Consider the following 6,247-nt stretch of genomic DNA (forward strand, 5'->3'; position numbering starts at 1 on the left):
GACTCCATTGTTGTAAGGAGGGGGTGGTGGGATTGTTGGTGAATGTATCTGCCTGTATGGGTGGGTTTTCTATAGACTGAGAAAACCAAGGTTCCATCAGGCTGGCGGGTGACTAGTGTGTCTAAGAAAGGAAGGCAGTTGTTTTTTTTTTCCTCTTCCAGAGTGAATTTGATTTTGGGGTGTTGGTTGTTTAAGTGTTAGGAAGGAGAGGGGTGCGTTGGAGCCATGTGGCCGAATAGCGAACACATCATCAACATAGCGAAGCCAAATGGTTGGTTTTTGTGGGCAGAGTTTAAGGCTTTCTCTTCAAAAGTCTCCATATAAAAGTTGGCCAAAGGGTGGGGAGAGTGGAGAACCCATGGCTGTCCCCTCTATTTGTTTGTAGAATATTCCTTGCCAAACAAAATAGCCTGAGTTCATTGTGAAACTGAAATAGGGCTGTGATATCGGAAGGAAATTTAAGCTTGGATTAGCTCTAAGGATTCTTTCAGTGGGACATTTGTGAATAAGGAGGAGACATCAAAACTGACCATTATGTCAGTTGTTTGAGTGTAAGGTTTTCTATGCTGGCTTTGAAGTGGGCTGAGTTTTTTTATGTGTGAAGGTGTGTTGCCAGTATAGTGTGAGAGAGTTTTGGCCAAATGTTTAGCTAGTTTGTATGTGGGGGAAGCAATGCCATCCACTATGGGACGTAATGACACATTTTCCTTATGTATTTTTGGGAGTCCATAAATATGGTGGGGTATGGAGTTAAATGGTTTTAATTTGTTAGTGATTTCCACAGGCCAATAAGTGACCTTCTTAAGGAGCCTGTGGAGTTTTCTAATTTGTGAGTTGGTGGGATTGTACTCGATAGGCAGGTAAGTAGCCCAATCTAACAATAGAGCTTTCAGCTTACCTGTGTAATCCTTTTGGTTAAGCAATACTGTGGCGTTCCCTTTATCAGCTTTGGTGATTACTATTTTCTTGTTTTTCTTTAATTCTAGTAGAGATTTAATTTCCTTACTGGGCATGTTGGCTTTTGGTGGTTTAGCTTTGGTCAGAACACAAGCTACATCCAGTCTAATATTGTTGGCGATGTGATTTGTAAGGTGTCTTATCCCACGTTCAATTCATATCATAATATCCTTAGCAGGTATTCTTCTGGGCGCAATGGCGAAGATGTGGCCACATGCGAGGCCGTCGAGTGCTTCAGGTTTTACACTAAATGAGGAAAGGTTGACTACCGTTTTGGTAGGAAGTTGTGGTTTCAAGATCAAGTTCTTTTTTAAATTTTCAAATTTTTTGATGTGTCGATCTCGTACTCTTTTAAATTCTTTCTCCGCTGCAGTGCACGAGATGTCGTATAAAATAGACCAAATTTCATGGATTAAGGTGCTTGAAAGGTCATCTTCGAGTGCCTGTATAGCTAAGTTAGCATCATTCAGGAAATGGCGAGTCATGGCAATTTGTTCTCTGAGCAAGGCTTGGCTGGCATGGTTATAAATACGAAGAGCCTTTTGCAAAGAGAAACGTGCTTGAATTTACCTCCCTATCGAGTACAATCCCACCAACTCACAAATTAGAAAACTCCACAGGCTCCTTAAGAAGGTCACTTCTTGGACTGTGGAAATCACTAACAAATTAAAACCATTTAACTCCATACCCCCCCCGTATTTATGGACTCCCAAAAATACATAAGAATAATGTGCCATTACGTCCCATAGTGGATGGTATTGATTCCCCTACATACAAACTAGCTAAACATTTGGCCAAAGCTCTCACACTATACTGGTAACACACCTTCACACATAAAAAAAAACTCGGCACACTTCAAAGCCAGCATAGAAAACCTTACACTCAAACACACTGACATAATGGTCAGTTTTGATGTCTCCTCCTTATTCACAGATGGCCCACTCAAAGAATCCTTAGAGCTAATCCAAGCTAAATTTCCTCCCGATATCACAGCCCTATTTTAGTTTCACAATGATCTCAGGCTATTTTGTTTGGCAAGGAAAATTCTACAAACAAATAGAGGGGACAGCCATGGGTTCTCCACTCTCTCTCCCCACCCTTGGCCAACTTTTATATGGAGACTTTTGAAGAGAAAGCCTTAAACTCTGCCCCACAAAAACCAACCATTTGGCTTCGCTATGTTGATGATGTTCACTATTTGGCCACATGGCTCCGATGCACTCCTCTCCTTCCTAACACACTTAAACAACCAACACCCCAGAATCAAATTCACTCTGGAAGAGGAAAAAAACAACTGCCTTCCTTTCTTAGACACATTAGTCACCTGCCAGCCTGATGGAACCTTGGTTTTCTCAGTCTATAGAAAACCCACCCATACAGGGAGATACATTCACCAACAATCCTATCACCCCCTCCTTGCAACAATATGGAGTCATTAAGACGCTACACAACAGGGCTAAACTTATCTGTTCAAATGACAATGCCCTAACCACAGAACTAAATCACATTCTCGACACTTTCTCAGCCAATGGCTATCCCCCCTTCCCAAAAAAATATTGAAACCAGTAAACCACAAACCCCTCCCCCTCACAACAAGGATTACTCTAAATCTATCACCATACCTCATATCTGAGGCACCTCGGAAAAAATTGGCATCCCTTATCTGCTCTACTAAAGACCCCCCCCAGACCTACCTGGTGTATACTAGGTCCCTTGCAGCTGTAAGCTGTCCTACTTTGGCCAAGCAGGCAGGACAGCAAATATCAGAATTTCAGAACACAAGGACTACATCCGGTTTCACCAATACAGCCACTCTGGTCTTGCTGACCATACACTGGATACCTGCCATAGAATACAGTGGAAGAAAGCCAAGATAATACACCGTAGTAAATACAAATATGAAAGGCTTTTCATGGAATCAGCTTCAGTCCTAAGAAACAAACCAAACCTCAACAAATTTGGCTGCATGAGACGGCCTCAAATTTGGGAAACCTACATTAGAAGACCTTCAGTCCAATCGTCCAAGAATACCAACATTGCCTGCTAGGGGGCACCATCAGGACTTTAGGAGAAATAATAGCTTCCTGCTTCTTCCTCACTTACTGTTTGTTGTGCCTGTGTGCACGTGTCTTGTTCTTAAGTTTCTTGAAAATGGCAACGTTACGTTGCCGAAATGTTGAAGTATATTAAAATGTATTTTAATGTATACCTTAGTTGACGTAATTTCCTTAAATTATTTAGTAAAAAATGCATAACCAGCATCTAAGCCTTTTCATGAGAATTGAGTTAATGGATAGTGTAGTTCTCCTATGATTTGTCTTTTGACTCCATGGAGTACCCATATAAATAACCTTCATATCACATTTAGTCCACATGTCAAATCAGCAACTCTGATCCACTCTCCTAAGGATGAACTCCACCCATCTAGCATATCCTGAAGTGTATAAAATTCCCTGCAACTGTGACTTGTCCTATTGTGGACAGGCAAGAAGATTTGTTAACATCTACCTTGGAGAACATAAATACATTTGCAACCATTATTGGGGCAATCTGGATTGATAGACCATGCTTTAGAACATCTCTTCATCCAGAATGAGATGGAAGAAAACGAATGCCTGCATAGAAGCTGTTACAAGTCAGAAAAACTGTTAGAATCAGCAATGGCTATGAAGCATTCTTCCACCTTAAGTTGGGAGACTGATCCTAGAATCAATTCCTACACAATTGTAATACTTTTTTTTCAATAGTGGGTGCCAAATTAAGACTAATCTTTTTTTCCATTACATTTGAATTGTTTCACTTACTCGGTCATGTGTAAATTGCAACACATTTTGCTCTGAAGGTTTTGGTTTGAAATCCAGTGAAATGAAATATTAGCCAGTTAATAAACATTTTTATGATCTAGTTCATTTGGTGTTGTAATACTGTTAAAAATAAGTTATGGTTAAGCTGTTAAATTTTTTCTGTAGATGTGTACTCTTTTAAATAACTGTCTATTCAATAAGTGCAGAAAGTTAAATAACCATCTATTCGATAGGTGCAGAAAGAAGAGAACTATGAAATGATAAAATAATTTTCTGGTGTAAATGCATTTGATCCTAATAGTTAATTTAGTTAATAAAATTGATCCTAATATAGTTAAAAACAGAGTGGTCTGTTTGTCAGATTCAACCTATTCTTAAATTTCAGTCTAAAGCTTGTTACCCCATCTATTGCTATTCTGGAGCATCTTCTCTGATGTTTTTACTTTTGTGTTACTTGTCTTTCATCTATTATGATATGATATAAATTAGCTCTGCTTACTTTCTCTAATATTGTTCCTCAGTTTCTTTGCTGATATCCATATTTTTTCATGTAGTTTTGCCATTGTCATCTTTTCATTCTCATTTTCCAAATTGGTTTAAAAATAATCTTGTATCTTTGCCAGCTTGGTCTTTTGACTGATATATAATTTTTTTCATATAAATATATGAGGAGGTACCCAAAATTAACCAGAATTATTTTTAAAAAAATTTAAGTTTATAATGCCATATACCAGTCTCCATAAGGTACTCTCCATGTGAGTCATTGCACTTGTCCTATCCTAACGTTTTTTCTACTGCTGGAAACAGTTCTGGAACTAACTGTTTATGGCCTCTGACTTTTCTTTCACTTCGTCCACATCAATGCATCGCTGACCTTCCATGATTTTCTTTATTTATGGGAATAAAAAAAAAAAGTCTCATAGTGAGAGATCAGGCAGGTAGGGAACAACTGCCATGTTTTTCGTCAAGCCTCTGTGAGCTGGGGACATTGTCGTGGTGCAGTCACCAGTCTCTGCTACTTGGCCGTGTTCATTGTGCACTATCACACAGAGATAAAAATTGGTTTATTGTTAGTTCTGCACAATTCCATTCACATAAAAAAGAAAACAAATAAAAAAACCCGTTATCTTGACGTATACTAGGTTTCTTGGGTATCTGTGAATTTGCATATTTCCATTGGCTTGAAGCTTGTTTTGTTTCTGGATCATAACCGTAGCACCAAGACTCATCCCTGGTCACAACTTTTGAAAGAGAGTTGTGGTCATTAAGAACTTGCTCCCTAAAATCGTGGCAAACGTTCACACGTTTTTTCTTTTTCTTTTTTTATGCTCTGTGAGCAAACGAGGCACAAATTTAGTGGATACAAGTTTCATTTGCAAATCTGTTAAAATTTGCTGGCATCAACTTCATGACAAATTCGTCTTTTCAGAAACTTGCTCAGTCTTTCTACAATCTTATTGATTACCTGGCAAACGTTTTCAATGTTTTCATCATTTCTGCTTGTCGAAGGTCGGTCAGATCATGGTTGGTCTTCAACTGACACATCCCAATTTTTGAAACGGGGAAAACCATTTGTAGACTTGCGTTTTATCTTAAGTGCCCTTCAAGGCTTGCTGAAGCATAACAGCAGTTTTACCCAAAAGAAAATTCGCACACACTCTCAGTTCTTTGTGGTCAGCCAACACAAAATCGCCAAACTTGCTTGTACAAGATAAGTTCCAAACGTTTCCCAGTCTGACATACAAAATTCGTGCAATTATAAAACACTGTGCATGACGAATAGCACCATCTATGGGGAGATTAGTGTACCAGTTTCAACTCTTACCTACGTCATTCAGTTAGAGGTACTCGTTTGATTAACACGTGGCACACTAAGTGGCTGTAATGTTAAAAATTGAGTACTGTGCTGTGATTAAAGTTTTTCACCAAAGAAAGGCTTTCTCAAAGTGCTATTAAACAGCAATTGGATGGTGTTTATGAGGAAGCTTCATATTCACTGTGAAGAAATGAACTAAACAGTTTTGCCTAGGAAGAGAGCAATGGAGACGATCTTAGTGTTGGTCAGCCTGTGGAAGTGATGACATGAAAATGTCTCTCTTGTGAAGAATTGCTCAATAGCAGGCAGTCTTTTGCATCATTAGTGAGAAGCTTCACATGACGAAGGTCAGTGCAAAGTGGGACTCCCCCCCCAACTTCTCTCTTCAATTCAGAAGGAGCATTATGCAACTTGTTCCTACAAGTTTTTAGAGCTTTGCCAAGGGAATCGGAGAAAAGTGCTGGAATCCATTATGACCAGGGATAAAACCATGATCCTCTTTCCAAAAGGAAATCCATGGAGTAGCACAAACCAGGTGAAGCACTGCAAAGAAAAGTCAAGGTCACTCAGTCCACCAAGAAGATCATGGCAGCAATCTTTTGGGATTGCTGGATACCACAATACAGAATATTATGCTTCACACCCGCAAACTGTGATGACAACCCAGATC

Source organism: Typopeltis vanoorti, chromosome 4 (assembly GCF_054136105.1).
Source record: "Typopeltis vanoorti isolate ZY-2024b chromosome 4, IOZ_Tvanoo_1.0, whole genome shotgun sequence".
In the NCBI taxonomy this organism is placed as follows: Eukaryota; Metazoa; Arthropoda; class Arachnida; order Uropygi; family Thelyphonidae; genus Typopeltis; species Typopeltis vanoorti.